Source organism: Cricetulus griseus, chromosome 5 (assembly GCF_003668045.3).
Source record: "Cricetulus griseus strain 17A/GY chromosome 5, alternate assembly CriGri-PICRH-1.0, whole genome shotgun sequence".
NCBI classification, from domain to species: domain Eukaryota; kingdom Metazoa; phylum Chordata; class Mammalia; order Rodentia; family Cricetidae; genus Cricetulus; species Cricetulus griseus.
Window position 1 is genome coordinate 177,855,040 of NC_048598.1, and position 20,100 is coordinate 177,875,139.

Sequence of the window (20,100 nt, forward strand, 5' to 3'; positions counted from 1 at the left end):
CTCCACTGCCCCCCATCTCCCATCTTCTAGAGTGGGTAAAGACTCCCATTGGAATTCTAATTGTGTCCCATCATCTTGTTGAGGCAGGACCTCGGCACATCCCCACCACCCCATATGTCTGTGTCTAGACCACACAAGGTACCTCTCCATATCTAATGGGTTCCATGACATCAGTGCATTAGAGTTAGATCTTGAACCCACGCCTGTGGCCTCATATATTGTCCCAGATGGACCATTATCACCTATATTAAGGGAGTCTAGATGGATCTCATACAGTTTTCCATTTGTCAGACCAAAGTCAGTAATCTCTCACTAGCTTGAATCTGCTGATTCTGTAGATTTCCCCACCATGGTCTTGACTCCTCTGTTTGTAATATGGGTCCACCCTCACTTTGATTGTACTCCAGGAGATCAGCTCAATGTTTGGTGGGGTTTCTGCATCTGCTTTCATCTGTTTCTGGAAGAGGGTTCTAACTTCTCTGGGGTTGTGGATTGTAGGCTGTGTATCTTTTGTTTTATGTCTGGTATCCACTTATGACTAAGCACATACTGTATTTGTCTTTCATGGTATGAGTTACCACACTCAGGATGTGTTTTTCTAGTTCTGTCCATTTGACTTCATTGTTTCTGACAGCTGAGTAGAATTCCATCTTGTAAATTTGCCACATTATTTTGTCCATTCTTTGGTTGAGAGGCATCCAGTTTGTTTCCAAGTTCTGGATTTTATAAATAATTATGCTAGTAATGTAGTTACTGCTCCTGTATTTTTAAGGTGTCACGTCACTGCTAACCATTTTTTCACACTGGGGGTACTGTGTTTTTCATTTCTGATTAGGAAGTCCACACTGCTCAGGTTTTTCTTCCGTTTTCCACCCATGTGATGTGATTCCGTATATCCCAGAAAGCCAGCTCGCTGTCATCTTGTTGTAGCACAGGGTCCACACCCAATGTTTGCTCCATCAGGCTGTGGAATGTAGAGGAAACACCAGCTGATAGAAGCAGCTGCATCCCACACTCCCTCCTCCTGACTCAACTCACAAGCTTCCCCATCCTTATACACAAACTTACTGTTTTCTTTTTTTTTACTAACAGGCTTTTAGTGAATAGAATAAAATAAAATAAAGTACAATGAAGTCAAAGAAAAACTAACACGTTGGAACCGGAAAAAACAAACAAACAAAACCTGAAGGAAATGAGCCCAAGAAAAGTCACAAGAAACAGGTGTGGATGCAGAGACGACCTGAATCCCATAGAAACACAAAATTAGAAGCTGTAGTATATAGTCAAAGAAAATGTAGGATAAAATAATAAATAAATAAATAAATAAATGTCAATAAAACTATGTGATATTATGAGACAGGAAAACTCCCAAATGCATTTGAATGGGTTCCCGATGACATCAGGAGATGGACCCCAGCCTGTGCTTAGTGTGTTTCCTTTCCTCAGTTAGACTCCCTTAGAGGAATCTCATTTTTCATTTGAATATATTATAATTAGAGACAGGTTCTGGTTACATGTAAACTTCTCCTTCATGCTCTAGAACCCCATATGCTGTTGACCATGCAGGTCCAGTTTTCCAGCAGAGAAATTTATTCCACTATGAGATAAATTGTCTTCATGATGATGGTGAGTCTTTGAACTGGGTCATTTCTGTTATTGTAGCATTCCCAGGAGAGCGACACAGATACTAGGATCTAACTGATCTTGTGTCCTTCTAGGGGAGGGTTCTAACTGCCGTAGGAGATGGTCTCCTGGGCCTTGTATGTGGTTTACTGAGAGGAATAAACTCTGTGTAGAGTCAGGAAACACCTTTGCTGGCCTCTCTGCACCAGTTCCTCAGGCTCTGCATGAATAATTTATTTAGGTTTTCCTTTTGGCTGTCTCATGCATGAATATTTAACAATGTCAGTGATCATACACTAAATATCAGACTCTGTCCCACTGTGTTTATTTGAAAGAACACAGTCTCCAATAGGTTAAACTCATTCCCATGTTGGATTGCTCTGAAATGTTCATAGACAGATTTATAATGTCTCCACATGACGCACAGGTTAGGAAGGTTGTCCTAGGAATCTGTGGCTGTGAGGCATCAGGGAAGACACCAGATGGAGTTCTGTAGGGGATGAAACCTGTGCAGCTCCTTGAGAAATCCATTCTGTCCCCATAGAAGTCAGCCCTAGGAACCTTGCATGAGTCCAGCTAGTTCACATCTAACAACAACCCAACATTCATGCTAATTTTAATCTTTCTGTTGACTGTTCACTAGAATTCACAGATAAAGGAACCCCTCTTTCCTTTCTGTCCTGACTCTTTGGTTTATATTAAGGCAAGACTGTTCATGATGGTGTTGAAATTTTACTTTGCAAAGACTGGAGGAGGAGGGCACTATGGCTTGGAGGACAAGGAGATTCTGTCCACCTTTACCTGGTGCAGGAGACACCTCCTGAGTATCATGTGATCTACTGGAATAGGTCCAGAGGATAAAGAAGAATAATGATGAACTCTGAGAAGAAATTCTAGGAGGAAAATAAATACACGAGCAGGAAAACAGACAACCAAATCAACTCTCAACCTGAGAGTGCTCATGTTTGTGCAAGGAGCCAGGTCATACGGAAAAAGAAAGTAAATTTGCTAGCAACAGGGTTTGGTTTAGACAGCTTGTTGAGTTTATATGAGTTAAAAAATTAAAAGCCAGAGAATCCCACTTTGAAGTTGTTTTTGTTATTTTTGTCTTAATTGTTGCCATGATATCAAGACAGCATATTTGTATTCCTGATATCCAGTGTTTGTAAAGTCAAGGTTTATGTGCATTCTCCTAGGTAAAAAACAAAACAAAAGCAAAAAGCATTTGTAGAGAGAAATGATTGGATTCAGACATGTTAGAGTTACAATAAAGCAAAGATCAAGAGATGTCTTAAGTGGTCCTTGTTGCCTCATAGAATAGAAAACCTGTGTGTGGGAGGGGTATTGTGCCCCATACAAGCATGTCCAATAGATGGCAATCAATGGCAATCTATACCCTGTGTCAAAGACTATCCATTTTCATGAAACAGGGGAGTGAGTATGCTGGACTCCTGATGACGACGACGTGAACTCATCTCTTACATTGTCAGCTTGGAATCCCACAACTCTGGCCCCAGTGTCATCTGAGCAGGAGCTCAATGTAGCAAAATTTCAAATCTATCACTTCTTAACCTTATATACACAGTACTCCAGAAGAGGAAAGAGGTTTGGACAAATCTTATCGCTTACTGTGACTGAGCCTGGCTCCATTTCCTCTTGTTTCCCTCTGAATTACTAACACTGTTCCAGCCAGGGGTCTGCCCTAACCTCAGTATGAGGGAAAATCCATCTGAGGTTCCTGAGCTTCCCCAGCAGCCGATCCTGGTGACCACAGGGAATCACTCTTCCCTCATAGACACTTTCTGCATTTGTTCAGGGAGGACTAGGTAACATATTTGTTTTAAGAATGTTCGTCAAAACAGAAGCCATAATTTTTAGAGGCGGTGATCAATTCCTGAGTCTATAATTATGAATGGATCCCCCAGAAAACCAGCAGATGGAGAGGACACCCAGATGAAACAGAAAAAAAAAAATCAATTACATCTGAAGCTGGACTTCACATGTACAGCGCGCCCTCTGCTGGCTATGAAAACTATCAAGTAGGTTTTTGTCTGTGCTCACACTGCAGACTCCTCACTGTGTCAGCTGTACAGTAATAAGTGGCGGTGTCCTCAGTTCTCAGGTTGTTCATTTGCAGGTAGACCATGCTTTGGGAATCATCTCTGGAGATGGTGAATCTGCCTTTCACCGAATCCACGTAGTAGGTTACATAATTACTAGGTTTAGTGCCTATGCTAGCGACCCACTCCAGCCCCTTTCCTGGATCCTGGCGGACCCAGTTCATGGCAGCATTACTGAAGGTGAATCCAGAGGCCGCACAGGAGAGTTTCAGTGACCCTGCAGGCTTCACCAATCCTCCACCAGACTCAACCAGCTGCACCTCACAGTGGACACCTGCAAACAGAGAGGATCCTGATGAAGAAACTATCACAAAGTCTACTGTCTCTCTCACTCGTGTCTCCTCACACACTCAGCATCCCGTTATCTACCTTTTAAAAGAGCAACAAGGAAAACTCAGTGCAGCCCCAAACCCATGTTGATTTTGGTGTTTTCAGTGCTGATCTCTGAATGGGAAGACAGGGCTAGAGTCCTCTGCCTGACCTGCGGGGTGAGGGCAGGGCTGGTTTTTATGAGCAGAGGGAGGCCGTATTTGCATATCTCCCTGCTACATATTATTCTCTGGTGTGTTGAGCCTTAGAGGCAGCGGGTAATGGTGCAAATGTCTGAGAGAAAATGAACCAGAGAGGACCATGATTTCATTAAAATATTATTCATTATTTTTATAAAAAGAGTCAACATCGTTAATTTAATTTTTTCTTCTTATTACATGAACTCTTCCCTGCTTATCTTATCAGATATTATACAGTAAGTTCATGGAAGTTTAAAAATTAAACATTACAATTTGAAAATTCAATGGGAACTAATGTAAAGATGAATGAATGCTGAAGTGTACATTAAATTACAGCATTGAAACTTGGCTGTGACAGCATGGTGGGAAAGTTTAACATGTACAAGACACAAGTTTTATCCTCATTATAGAATACATATATACATATTTATACATATATATATATATTAAGTAAACAGTAGTAGTACAGAGGCTAATCCTCTTGAAATACTGAACACTTCACAATCTTCTTTTACCTTTATGCCACATGTTTGTGTTTGGGGTGTGTTAGTTAACATCTTTGTCATTTCTGACATTAATTTACTCAAACTAAATATAGGATCCTTGTCTGTGATTACAACAGGACAGAGAAGAATCTGTTACGTGGTCTGTAGTGCAATGGTTTATGTCTTCCAGTCTCTCCAATCCCCTTAGGATGTAGGATTTTCTTGGTGGTTGTGGCATCAGTTTCAAGTGGTCCCCTGAAATAGTCACTCTGTATTAGAAAGGAGAGTTGGGAAGTAATTGTTTAATGGATTAATTAATTCAACTATTACAGAAACATCATTATGGCTAAGAGTTCTTATAGACTATGACATGATTGATTCTATGGCACTTGAGGAAAGTGACTTCATTTAAAGCAACTAAATTCAGTGAGTGGCTGTTCTGAAGTCACTTCTGCTTTGAGTCCTTTCATGACCAAATCATTTCTCTGCCAGTTTTCACTTATTTAGCCTGGTTATGTGTGGTTAGTCTAAAGGAAGAAACTCCAGTCACATGCAGTGACCCCCTGCTGTTCTGTCTTTGCACCTGTTCTGTGGGGCTCTGAATGGCTGAGGTGTGGTCATCCCCCACTACCCTGTGCTCCAAAATCATCAGGTTGATTTGTTATTGGAGTTGCTTCTGATCTGCAGTATGACTGATCTATAGGATCCAACAAAGTCTGGAATGTGGATATTAGATTCTGCTGCATGGTCTTTGTTCATTTCTATGCCCTTTTCACAGTTAGAGGGTGTCATCTCAGTGGGTTTCTTCTCACAAGAACTGCTGGATGATATTCACACACAGTTTCTCATAGTCATGATCTAGTAAAATTACTTGCAGCAGACCGGAACAAACAAATTCACATAAAAGTAAGCATGGATGCTTGGATTGGCATCATAAGGGTACTTAGAAATTGAAGATATATAAAGTATTATGTTGATTCCATAACTACAGGAAGAGGTGTATAAAAGGCAGTGATCACACTTAGATATCATCTGTGATAAGGGCAAAGCATTAGAGGAAATTTCAGTTGATGTTTCCCCAGCATGATTTCAGGGTCCTAGTGCTCAGCTGTTCTATAGAAAGAACCTTGTTCGAACACAGACCCTTGATTATCCAGGACTGTGCATTGTATGCAGAGATGACAGAAACAAATTTTCTTTTCTGAACATTTATCTCTCACTCCAAAATAAAATAGAAATTTTCAGCTTCATAAACTTGCAGTTTTACTTCGCTTTTTTCCCTGTTTATTTGCTATGGGAATTGTGTCACAGGTTCCCTGGCAATCTTAGAGGAACATTTTAGTCTGAGAGATATGTTTTTCACTGGGGATGGACATGACTAAGAGAGAAAAGGCTGAGCAGAGGAGTGTGTGGTCCTTCTGAGTGAGGAAAGGAGTGACAGAGTGTGTTAGTGGTGGCTGTTTTTTGACTCAGGTTCCCTTTTGTTCCTTAATATTTGAGCATGGGATTTTTCATTTCTATAGAACAAAAAGAAATTTATAAGGTTTACTGTTTTTCAGACAATGTACTTTATCATATCCCCCATCAGACTCTTGTCAGATATTTGTCACCTTTACCCAATCATCTTTAATTTCTGTCTCTCTCCCTCCCTCCCTCTCTCTCTCCCTGATTTTGTGCTAATCTCCCTCAATTACCAGACAATGGGGCAAAAACTTTCAAATGCACAGACAGATATAAATCCCCTAAACTTCTTATTTTACAATTTTCCTTAATCTATTTTTTGTGTTGGATTTAAAGTCAACTGCAGACTGCTCCAAGAACTAGCTGCAGGTTTTCTCTCAAAAATCTGCATTATGGGAGAAGTTTAAATGGGTTCATCCCATGTGGTCCTCCCTTATAAATTGCTCCAACTAGTATCCACATGTCTCTAGCCCTAGAATTTTCCACAGAGCCTGCTCAGCCTGGACAGGGCCAGCATTCCAGTTTCTTTTGTCCCACCCGGTTGTCGGAACTCATCCACCCAACAGTCTTTGAGGTTCCAGCCCCTTCCTGTTGGAGTCTCAAAGACTGGGAGTGGAGCTCTTGTCTTGGGTGGGGTTTGAAGATCACGTCTCAGCTTCCATGGCTCTGGGCAGAAGACCTCAGTGGTTTTCAACCTTATTATTTTATTTTATTCATGAGTGATTCCCAAATAAATACCCAATGATTTTTGTCTGGGCTTTGGTGGACTCTATAACAATTGACCATTACACCACCCAACAAAGATGCCTCAGTTTCTGCAGGAAGTAATCACAGAGAAGATTACCCATTGCTCCTAATCATTTGTTTGTTGACAATAAAATCTGGGATTTTAGGTTTCAAACCTGAGGCAAATGACTGAGGTTTCTATTTGAAATATCACCTCAGAAAAAGGCCATCATATTCCCCTGATTCCCCAGTCCCTACCTGTTACAGTGTCCTCCTGGCTGGATTCCAGTGAACGGTCTTCACTTCCCAGATGCTGGTCTCTATAAAATCCAACTGTTTTAGTTACCTGGTCCTTGTCATGTATCATTTGGGCCTCTTGGTTGCTTCACTACGGTCTACTCTCTCCTCTCCCCTTCTCTTTAACCTGCTCCTCACAAGGGTCCATTCTGGTGTGGCCTCACCTCCCCTGTGACTTCCTAATCCCAGGCAGTGTCCTAACTGGATACCACTGAGTCTTTGTCTGAATCTCATGAGGGAAAATCCTCACCAATGCTGCAGACCTCACTCAGCATTTGATCCTGAGTCATCACCAGAGTCATTTCTGCTATCAGCGGTGAGATATTTCCATGTAATTCACGTTAGACTGTGTGGTGTGCATATTGTAAATTGTGGCAGAAGAGAACTCTGTTATTGCAGACCCCAAAGAACATAAACACAGAGAGCCTCCTGAGAAACCAGTAGATGGGGCAACAGCTGTGACCACATAAACTCAGTCATGTCTGCACCTGTTCCTGCCCTGTCCCTCCCTCCATGTGTGACCTGCGCCCCCTGCTGGTCCTGAGTGCTCCTGCAGGGAGGTTTGTGTCAGGTTCACACTGAAGTCCTCTCACTGTGTTTGTAGTGCAGTAATAAAACAGCTTTTAACCTGTTCATTTGCAAGTAGAGGCTGCTTTTGGAGTCATCTCTTGAGATGGTGAATCTGCCTTTCACAGATTCCCCATAGTATGTTGCATAATTGTAATCTTTGTTTATAATTTGTGCAACCCACTCCAGCCCCTTCCCTGGAGCCTGGAAGACCCAGTCCATCCAGTAGTCACTGAAGGTGAATCCAGAGGCTGCACAGGAGAATTTAAGGAACTTTCCAGGATGCACCAAAACTCCCCCTGACTCCACCAGCTGCACCTCACACTGGACACCTGTGAAAAGAGAATCGTGTCAGTAAACTCTCACAAATGTCCACGTCCCTCTCACTCCTGTCCACTCACACAGTATCTTTCCTTATGTATAAATTACCTTTCAAAAGAGCAACAAGGAAAATCCAGCTCAGTCTCAACTCTATGCTCTGTGTTGCGTGTTTAGTGATGACCACAGAATGGGAGGACCAGGGAGTCCAGTGCTGGGTACCTCTTGTCAGAGCTGCAGTATCAGGGCTGCTTTTCATTGGCAGAGGAGGGCAATATTTGCATGTCTTCCTGCTTATCATGAACTCAGAGGCAGGAGCCTTAGTGAAGACAAATAATGGTACAACTGTTTGAGATGAAATTAGGAACAAAGTGGTGTTTATAGCATCAAAGCATCAATTATTACCCCAGGCATGTAGCTTAGCTGCTAGAGTATTGCTTTGCATGCCCGAAGCCCTGTGTTCATCTCAACCATTACATGATAGGCAACAGTTTGGAGTAGGAGAATCTTAGATTTCACTTATGTTTGGTCTATACGAAACTGTTTTAACTAATTTTGAGTTTGTAAGTGGCTGTTTTCTTCAATATATATATATATATATATATATATATATATATATATGATTAAAAGGATCCCCCCCAATAAAACAGTAAATGGAGAGGACATCCAGATAAAACAGAAAAAATAAATCAATTATGTAGGAACCTGGGCTTTATGTTTGCTGTTCGCCCCCTGCTGGCTATGAGAACCTATCAGGGAGGTTTTTTACTGGGCTCACACTGAAAACTACTCACTGTGTCTCTTGTACAGTAATAAGTGGCCGTGTCCTCAGTTCTCAGGTTGTTCATTTGCAGGTAGACCATGCTTTGGGAATCATCTCTGGAGATGGTGAATCTGCCTTTCACCGAATCCGAGTAATAGGTTGCATAATTATAACTTTTAGGTTCTATGTGAGCGACCCACTCCAGTCCCTTCCCTGGAGCCTGGCGGACCCAGTTCATCCAGGCACCACTGAAAGTGAATCCAGAAGCCACACAGGAGAGTTTCAGTGACCCTGCAGGCTTCACCAATCCTCCACCAGACTCAACCAGCTGCACCTCACAGTGGACACCTGCAAACAGAGAGGATCCTGATGAAGAAACTGTCACAAAGTCTACTGTCTCTCTGACTCATGTCTCCTCACACACTCAGCATCCCGTGTTATCTACCTTTTAAAAGAGCAACAAAGAAAATCTAGCGCAGCTCCAACCCCATGTTGCTTGTCCTGTTCTCAGTGCTGCTCACTGAAAGGGAAGACAGGGCTAGAGTCCTCTGCCTGACCTGCGGGGTGAGGGCAGGGATGGTTTTTATGAGCAGAGGGAGGCAGTATTTGCATATCTTCCTGATATATATTATTCTCTGGTGTGTGAGAGCATTAGAGACAGCAGGTAATGGTGCAAATTTCTGGAAGAAAATGAACCAATGAGGACGATGTTTTCATTGAAATATTCATTATTTGTTTATAAAATGATTCACCATCCTTAACTTATTTTTTCTTTTCATACATGAACTCTTCACTGCTTATCTTATCAGATATTATACAGTAAGTTCATTGAAGGTTAAAATTAAAACTTACAATTTGAAAATTCAAGGGTAACTAATGTAAAGATGAATCCACAGTGAAGTGTACATTAAATTAATGTAATGACACTGGGCTGGGGCAGCATGGAGAGAAAGTTTAGCCTGCACAAGACACAAGTTTTATCCTCATTACAGAATACATATACATATATAAGTACATACATACGTACAATATATATTAAATAAACATTATTAGTATAGAGGCTCATCCATGTGAAATACTAAGCACATCCCAAACCACGTATACATATATGCCACATGTTTGTGTTTGGGGTTTGTTAGTTAACATCCTTGGCAATTGTGCCATTAATTTCCTCAAACTAATTATAGGATCCCTGTCTCTGGTTACAACAGGACTGTTGTACCATGGTTTATGTCTTCCTGGTCTGTTGTGCCATGGTTTATGTCTTCCTGTCTCTCCAATCCCCTGAGGATGTAGGACTTTCTTGGTGGTTGTGGGTTCAGGCTCAAGTGCCCCCTAAAATTGTTACCCTGTATTAGAATGGAGAGTGGGAAGTAATTGTTTAATGGATTAATTAATTCAACAGTTATATAAACATTTTTATGGCTAAGAATTCTTATGCACTATGACATGATTGTTTCTGGGGCACTTGCAGGAAAGTGACTTCATTTAAAGCAACCATATGCAGTCAGCTATTGATCTGAAGTCACTTCAGATTTGACTCCTTTGGTGACCAAATCATTTCTGTTACAAGGTTTCATTCATTTAGCATGGTTATGTGTGGGTAAGCAAAGGAAGAAACTTCAGACAGATGTGGTGTCTCTCTCCCTCTGCCACTGCTTGCTGTTCTGACTTTGAACCTGTTCTTTGGGGCTCTGAATGGCTGAGGTGTGGTCATCCCCCACTACTCTGTGCTCCAAACTCATCAGGTTGATCTGTTATGGGAGGTGCTTCTGATCTGGAGTATGGCTGATCTATAGGATCCATCCAAGCCTGGAATGTGGATATTAGATTCTGCTCATGGTCTTTGTTCATTTCTATGCCCTTTTCACAGTTAGATTGTGTCAGATCAGTGGGTTTCTTATCACAAGAACTGCTGGATGATATTCACACACAGTTTCTCATAGTCATGATCTAGTAATATTACTTGCAGCAGACTGGAACAAACATAAATTCACAGAAAACTAAGCATGAATGTTTGGATTGGCATCATCACAATTCTTAGAAATTGTATGTGTGTAAAATATTATATTGATTCCATAACTACAGGTACAGGTGTAAAATGAAATGATTACACTTTGATATCAGCTGTGATAAGGGCAAAGCATTAGGGGAAATTTCATTTGATGTTTCCCCAGCATGATTTCAGGGTCCTAGTGCTCAGCTGTTCTATAGAAAGAACCTTGTTCGAACACAGACCCTTGATTATCCAGGACTGTGCATTGTAAGTAGAGATGACAAAAACAAATTTTCTTTTCTGAACATTTATCTCTCACTCCAAAATAAAATAGAAATTTTCAGCTTCATAAACTTGCAGTATTAATTTGCTGTTTTCCCTATTTTATTTGTTTTGGGAATTGTGTCACAGGTTCCCTGGCAATCTTAGAGGAACATTTTATTCTGAGAGTTTTTCACTGGGGATGGACATGACTAAGAGAGAAAAGGCTGAGCAGAGGAGTGTGTGGTCCTTCTGAGTGAGGACAGGAGTGACAGAGTGTGTTAGTGGTGGCTGTTTTTTTGACTCAGGTTCCCTTTTGTTCCTTAATATTTGAGCATGGAATTTTTCATTTCTATAGAACAAGAATATATTTATAAGGTTTACTGTTTTTCAGACAATGTATTTTATCATATCCCCCATCAGACTCTTGTCAGATATTTGTCACCTTTACCCAGTCATCTTTATGTTCTCTCTCTCTTTCTCTCCCTCCCTCACTCCCTCCTTCCTATCTCTCTCTCTCTCTCTCTCTCTCTGTCTGTCTCTCTCTCTCTCTCTCTCTCTCTCTCTCTCTCTCTCTCTCTCTCCCTGATTTGTGTAAGCCTCCCTCAATTACCAGACCATGGGGCAAAACTTCAAATGCACAGACAGATAAAATCCCATAAACTTCTTATTTTACACTTTTTCCCTAGTGTATTTTTGTGTTAGAATTAAAGTCAACTGCAGAGTGTTCCAGGAACTAGCTCCATGTTTTCTCTCAAAAATCGGCATTACGGGAGAAGTTTAAATTGGCTCATCCCAGGTGGTCCTTCCTTATAAATTGCTCCAAATAATACCCACATGTCTCTATCCCTAGAAGTTTCCTCAGAGCCTGGTAAGCCTGGACAGGGCCAGCATTCAACTCCTTTTGTCCCACCCAGTGTTTAGAACTCATCCACCCAACAGTCTTTGAGGTACCAGCCCCTTCCTGTTGGAGTCTCAGGTGCTGCACAAAGACTGGGAGGGAACCTCTTGTCTTGGGTGGGGTTTGCAGATCACATCTCAGCTTCCATGGCTCTGGGAAGAAGACCTCAGTGGTTTTCAACCTTATTATTTTATTTTATTCATGAGTGATTCCCAAATAAATACCTAATGACCTTTATCTGGGCTTTTGTGGACTCTATTACAATTGACCATTACACCACCCAACAATGATGCCTCAGTGTCAGCAGGAAGTAATCACAGAGAAGATTACACATTGCTCCTAATCATTTGTTTGTTGGTATAAAACCTGGGATATTAGGTTTCAAACCTGGGGCAAATGGCTGAGGTTTCTATTTGAAATATCACCTCAGAAAAAGGCCACCAGATTCTCCTGATTCCCCAGTCCCTACCTGTTACAGGGTCCTCCTGGCTAGATTCCAATGAACTGTCTTCCCTCCTCCAGATGCTGGTCTCTATAAAATCCAACTGTTTTAGTTACCTGTTCCTTGTCATGTATCATTTGGACCTCTTTGTTGCTTCACCACAGTCTACTCTCTCCTCTCCCCTTCTCTTTACCCCGCTCCTCACAAGGGTTCATTCTGGTGTGGCCTCTCCTCCCCTGTGACTTCCTAGTCCCAGGCACTGTCCTAACCAGATACCACTGAGTCTTTGTCTGAATCTCATGAGGAAAAATCATCACCAATACTGCAGACCTCACTCAGCATTTGATCCTGTGTCATTACCAGAGTCATTTCTGCTAAAGTTATGTGTGACGACACAAAAACACAATTGTGCTTTTTTGTATTTTCTTAGGCGTAAGACCTACTGTGTAATGTGTTTAATACAGCCAGTGACAATCCACTGAAGTACATTATTTTTCCTTTGCATGTAAGTACCAATTGCAGATCGTTTCTTGTTTAGAATTGAGTGTCCATATCAATTTTCTCTTATTAGCATTGGAATCCCATGTGGCTTGAACCTCTACAAGACCTAAATTACCTCTAGCCTAGTGAGTTCATGTGTGCATTGGTCCTGTTGCGTCTGAAAGAGACTCTATCCTTGGACTCATTGAGTACATGTGGGTCTTAAAATATATCTCTACTCCTGAATCACTCTCTGAGTCTCTAGTCGAAAGTTTGCTTAAAATCACATATTTATGACTGAGTGCACACATATCCTCCATGCTCTATACATTGTCCATTTGAGAGTCTCCATGATACCTGCCATGTGTTGCAAGAAGAAACTTCACTAATGTTAGTTGTGTGAGGCACAGATTAATGTGCAGAAATGGTCATGCCATTCAGAATTACTTTATTGTTATATTTCTTTAGCACAGTTGTCCTCAAAATTCCAATTGATGCAGACTTTTAATACAGAGCTTCATGTTGTGGTGACCACCCAGAACTTAAATTAATTTATTGCTATTTCATAATTATAATTTTCCACTATGAGTCATGATGTAAATTTCTGACATCCAAGACAACTGACATGTGACCCCTGTAAAAGAGTCCTACGACCCTGAGAAAGAGTTGTTCAATCCCCAACTTGGTTGCCACACACAGGTTGAAAAATCACTGCTTTAGCAGTACGTGTGATTTTGTCATAATCCCATGGCCTACCTTGTCAAAGATTCTATAATATTCTAGTATTTTCAGGCATGGGCTACATTCACAGACTGGGCGTTAATTTCAATCTCATCTGCAGGGCACCATTGTAGGTCACAGTGATCTGTTAGGCCTATTGTCCTCTAGAGCATGCAAATTACATTCTACTGCTATGAACTGTAGTCAGTAGGGCTGCAGTTTGTAGAGAGCAACTAGTGTTCTGAGGTCATAGCTTGAGATATTTTGTGATTTCAATGGAGTCACTTTGACTCATTTTGTAAAAGTTTATCTAGAAATGTCAGTCTTCCCCACATCCAGGAGTTTACTGAACATGAATGTTACAATAATTCAGCATCTGCTGCCCTGTGGATTTGAGGCCTAAGACTGAGTGGAACAACCCTGATCTACCTGGTTCAGTGACCAGAAACCCTTATTCTTTAAAAACCCAACAGACAGATTCTCATTTCTGAATAATTTTTAAAGCTGGCCTCATTTGTATAACAGGAAGCCAGGGATCTGAAACTCAGAGTAAAGAGGAAACCCCAGAGGCTAGCAGGAAAGTCTGCCAACTCCCAACCCCATCAATTGCAGGAGGAAGACACAGAGCTGAGAACCAGTCTGAAATATTGTACAGCTGTCAGCCAAGGCTGTGTCATTGAGATCTCCGAGCACAGTAGTATGTGGCAGTATCTGCAGTGTCTACACTGGTGATCTTGAGGGTTACCCGGTTATTGAAGGTGTCCTTGGAGATTGTGAGCCGGCTCTTCAGGGATGGGTTGTACCTCTTAACATCATCCCACCAAATGATTGCAAGCCCCTAGAGACCCTTTCCTGAGGGTTGTTGGACCCAGCCCACACCCATACCAGAAGTGCTCAGTGAAAACCCAGAGAAAGAGCAGGTCAGACTGAGGTCCTGGGAAGGAGGGAACACTCCAGGGCCAGACTCCTTCAGGGTAACCTGGGATAGGACATCTGTGGAGGAAAAAGTAGAAGGTAAGGTTGGCACAGAGTGAATTATGGGAGTTCATGCAGTAGGACTCCATGGCACTCACATGCAGGCACAATCAGCAGCAGGAACGAGGAGGCAAACAGGGCCATGGCTGTACACCAGTGACTGCCCAGGCCCAGCTTTGGCTTTTCAACCTAGGCTTGCGTGGAGCCAGGAGAGATTTGCATTCCCTCACCAGGAGCTGACTCTGATGGAGGACTTAAATTATGGGTCTCAGGAGGAGCCAATCTGTGATGCTGATCCCTTTACTTAATTAAAAAAAACCCTATGCTGATTCCTTGGCATGGCATGTTTCTCTCAGGGGCCACTTTTCTAACTGACATCATCAATGAGCTCACATCTGCATCAATCCTGTTGTGTCTGGAAAGCATTGTCTCCTTGGTGTCCTCCATTCCCTCAGGAATTCATCATCTGTGAGCATCCTCTTTTGCAAGGCTCCATAAGCTCTGTGGGGACAGATTTGAAGGAGACATCACATTGAATGTTCCAAGATCTCTCACTCTCTGCACATTCTCCAGTCAGTCCCTGTATTTATGAATATTCCAGGAAGTTCTCTGATGATGGCTGATCTATGGATATTTGCAGAATGTCGTTGGAGTTATTTGATTGCTAGTTCTTTAGGATAACAAAATACTTGTTTTTTTCTCTAGTTATCATTTGTTAATCTTTGGTTCTTGGCCACCATAGTGTCTGGATTGGTTCCATCTCATGGTGTAGACCTTTAATGTAATCTATATATTGGTTGGTTCTTACCTCAAGTTTTAGCAAAATATTGTATCTACATGTCCTGTAGACATGTCATGATTGTACATCTAAGGGTTTATAACCATTGTACCATATTTTCTTCTTCTGTTTTTCTACTGACATCATCTACAATGTTTTTAATTCTGTCTATTATGACTAGAACAGCAATGACTATGGTTGAGCAAGTGTGTCTAGTAAGATGCGGAGTCCTTTGGGTTTATAGCCTAGAGCGGTGATTTTCGATGGTGGGATAGATCTATTCCCAGCCTCCTGTGGAAAAGCCACACTGATTCCCACATGGCTGTACATAGTGGGTGACTTTGCAGTCTGAGGTGTTTGGGCTTTAAAATGACTCCCCCAGCAGACACCAGATAAGTCTTAAAGTCATGTCTTTACAGCCACTAACAGATGCCTTCCTGGTACATCAGAGAATTCCACTGAGTTGGGGGCCAGGAGTGGAAGAATGTTCTGCTTTCTGGTCATTCCCGGCACCACAGTTGGCAGAAGAGAGGAGAATACTTTATACAATGATTGCTGTGAGAAGTAGTATTTTAAATTCAGCATGGTTTTGCATAATCTCTAACATAGAATTTGCCTGGGGATTCATGTCTGCCACAAAGCATTAAGCACATATTTCTCCCATGTTAAGGACATAGAACTTGTACTTCTCATGAGGGGTGGTGGGGGAGGTCCTTCTGCATATATGTTTGCCTTATTGGTTGATAAATAAAACACTGTTGGCCAATAGGGAAGCAAGTTAGGCAGGACTAGGAGAGAAGGAGAATTCTGGGAAATGTAGTAAAGAACAGAGTCACAATGTGATCTCAGGAAGAGCAGACACATAAGGCCAGCATCGTAGGTAAGATAAGTCCTTATAAATATATATATATATATAAATATATATATATATATAGATATATGTAGTTATGGTTGATAATTAAGACTGAGAGAGTAAATAAGAAATCCTAGTCATTGGGCAGCAGCATTGTAACTAATATAAGACTCTGTGTGTTATTTGGGGGTCCTAAGCAGCAGCAGAACCCAGGAATCTGGCAGAAATAGTTGTCATTACTAGGGGGTATACAATACAGGGACATGTAAATTGATGTTATGAGATATGGGAGATCACACTGAATCCAACACTTGAGATGACTAAGTACCCTTGGTCTCCATGCTTGTTACTCACATGCTAGTAGAAAACCAAATACTCCATAGCATGAGGATGAGGAGCTGCTATCCAATGACTGTAGAGCTGATGCCATAGCAATGTATGTTCATGTTTTGTAGAGACTTGGTACTGTAGAACTGGGTACTTGGAGTAGAAAGGCAATAACTGTGGCAGCTGAGAGTAAGGTATAATATCAGAACCTGCCTCCAATAGCATGCACAAGCCTCCAGTTGATAAAAGTGACCTGTGAAAATAATTTAATAATACATGTGTCCAATTTATAGGAATCTTACTAACAAGGCAGTGCATTCTGATGTAAATATGTCTTTCATTCTAAGATATGGGAACTTGTGCCAGGCCTCATGGTCACAGTCAACAACATACCTTGGGGTCACTGAAGAATTAAGACTATGAAAGGAGTTTTTATTTGCACAGATGTTGGTGATTTGGAATTGACAGGTCAACTGTGTTATACTGTATTCTCAGCTCTTGCTCCAAAACTTCTCATCACTCAAAATTCGTCTATATTGTCTATAGGGGAACCTGTAGCCAGGCCTGTGAGGGCATGGTCAGGGTGATATAGAGTAAGAGTTTCAGTAGGCTGGGTTTTGCTTTCAGTTTTCACTGTTTCGGCTTGTTGTACAGACTGCTGCCATGCTGGCTGGCTAGGGTCGATCTGCAAGTGAGGCTTTTCCCTATCAAATACCCTTATATTTCTACCTGACTCCATATTGGTAATTTCCCACTTTAATTGTCATCATAATTCACCATCACAGTTTTGTACATCTATTGTTTTATTAAAGAAAAACTGTGTCAGCCGGGCTTTGGCGGCACACACCTTTAGTCACAGCACTCAGGAGAGACAGAGGCAGGCATATCTCTGTGACTTTGAGGCCAGCTTTGTCTACAGAGTTAGTGCCAGGATAGGCTCCAAAGACACACAGAGAATCCCTGTCTCGTAAAAACCAAAAAAAAAAAAAAGGAAAGAAAGAAACAAAAGAAATGTAAAGAAAAGAAAAGAAAAACTGTGTCAGTGCAGGCAGTCACTGATGAAGATTTCCTAAGGATATGGTGTACTCTTGAGGATTCTAATCAACACCACTTTGTACTCAGATGTCCTTTGAAAAGTTGACAAAAGCAATAAATGCCTTTGAAGAGGAAGCAAACAGAGAAACTCTGATTGCTTATTTCTGAACAAGTCCCCAGGCTGATCTTCTCTGTCATGTCAGTCCCAGGGCGGCTTCCTGCTCCTCCAGGGTTTCTGACAAACTAAGGATGTGGTTGTAACACTGTGTGTAGCACAGTAATAGACAGCAGAGTCCTCAGATGTCAGGCTGCTGAGCTCCATGTAGGCTGTGCTGGAGGATGTGTCTGCAGTGATTGTGGCCTTGCCTTGGAACTTCTGATTGTACTCAGTATCCCCATTTTCAGGATCAATACCTCCAACCCACTCCAGTTCCTGTCCAGGGCTCTGATTCACCCAGTTAACATAGTAGTCAGTGAAGGTGATGCCAGAAGCTTTGCAGGACAACTTCAATGAGAAGCCAGGCTTCACCAGCTGAGGGCCAGACTACTGCAGCTCAACCTGGGAGTAGACACCTGTGGAGAAAAGTCAGAGTGGATATCTTTGTCTCTGCAGTCACTGTTGCTTCTTCAGCATTGGAACTGGAAATCCCCTTACCTGTGGTTAGTGACACAAAGAAGATGATGATCCAGCTCCATCCCATGGTGAGGACCTGTGTGCTCAGTGACTGTGGAGAGGACACTGCTCATATGTTGGTGGTGTGGACATCCCTGTATTTACCACTATAGACTCACCTAATTTACATATTCATGAGCAGGGTAGTTCTTAGATAAGGCCTATTCCTGATGGAGAAGAAGACAGAGGAAACCTGTGTCAGGCAGCAGGATCTTGAGGTTCAAGTCCTAATCCTCTCTGAGGACATGTACAGCATCCTTCTTCCCTGGGCTCTCTGAAGATGCTAAGGAAGTAACATCAGGACCTAAGATCTCAATAGATTTCAGGACTGAGACAGTGACTCCAATGTGTGACAAGGTTAACACATTGATTTACAGATGTTGACTATGATGATGATGATGACAGTGATGAAGAATTCAAAACCTGCTGAGTTTGAAATTTACAGCCTCTTTTCAGATACATGCAATTAATATTTTCTTTTCCAAAAGATTATTTACTAAGAAATTCCCCCAAATGAACCAAAGCAAATATACTTCAGAAATATTTACACCACAATGATTATTGCAGCATCATCACAGTAACTAAATTATGGAAATAAACTGTGCATCTGTCACCAGAGAATCTCATCAAGAAGACATGGCCATATAAACAACACAACAGAAGTTTTTCATCTACAAGGAGGGTGGAACTTAGTTTAGTGATAAAAAATGGAAGCAACTAGAGATAAATGTACTAATTAAGACTAGACATTAAATGAGACTCTCAAATGTAATTTTTAGATATTGCGTGCTTACATACAATTATGAATACCAATGCATGATGCAGTATAAGTGAACTTGTCTAGTAGAATACACATAAATTAGGAGAGGAAAGAAAATGGAGGATAGAGATGATGGGGGAAAAATACATTGTATGAAAAACATGAGTATGAAAATTCTAAAACAATGAAAATTGTTATTTTAAAATTTTATATCTCATATTCTTTGAAATTTTAATCTGTGTGAAAAACTGAGTATGATCATATCTCTACCCACTGTGTCCCTCTAGTTCCTCTTGTGACCTTCCAATAAGTCTCTGTACCACTTCATAACAAGTTTTGTTTCTTTAACAAAGAACACAATGAATCCAATAGGTTCTATCTATACACACACAGGTGGAGTCTTTCACTAGTACACCAGAAGCCTCCAGAAAACTTCCAAATGAAACTAATATTATTTTCCTGATTGGTCATCAATGCAAATAGATTCCCAGCTGAGTGTGGGTCCTCAGGAGTTTGTCTCCCACCATGTAATAGTTTTAAAAATTGTTATATTGTCTTTAATGGTGTGAACAGGAGAGACATGCACCAGGGTGTATGTGTGATCCTCAGAGGACAGCTTATAGCATTCAGTTCTTGTATCCTATCATGTGGGTCCAAGCAAACAAAATGAAGTTGCTAAGTTTGCCAGTGAACCCATTTACCCACTCAGCTACTACACAGGTTCTGACAAAAGAAAATGTACTCAAAGGTATTTTTAAAAATGTATTTTTTCCTATAACATTGTGCATTTTATTTAATTGGTCTTTTGCATGTGTTTCATGGTTACAAAGTTGTATTTTTGTATTTTGTATGTGCTTGTGCATAAGAATATTGACTGTTTTGGTCAATATTTTTGTTTGGTATTTCCTTTCGTAATTTTTTTGTTTATTTGTTTTATCTTTGAGAGAGAAAGACACGATGTGGAGTTGGGTAGAACAGGATACATGAAATATCTAGGAGGAGTAGATGGAGGGGAATCAGTGATCAGAAG

General features: G+C 41.2%; 2 pseudogenes; both read right to left on the bottom strand.

Moving 5' to 3' along the window:
• Nucleotides 1–3,658: 3,658 nt before the first annotated feature.
• On the bottom strand, nt 3,659–4,158 carry LOC118238976 (annotated as a pseudogene).
• Nucleotides 4,159–17,836: 13,678 nt separating this feature from the next.
• On the bottom strand, nt 17,837–18,338 carry LOC103159822 (annotated as a pseudogene).
• Nucleotides 18,339–20,100: the final 1,762 nt, after the last annotated feature.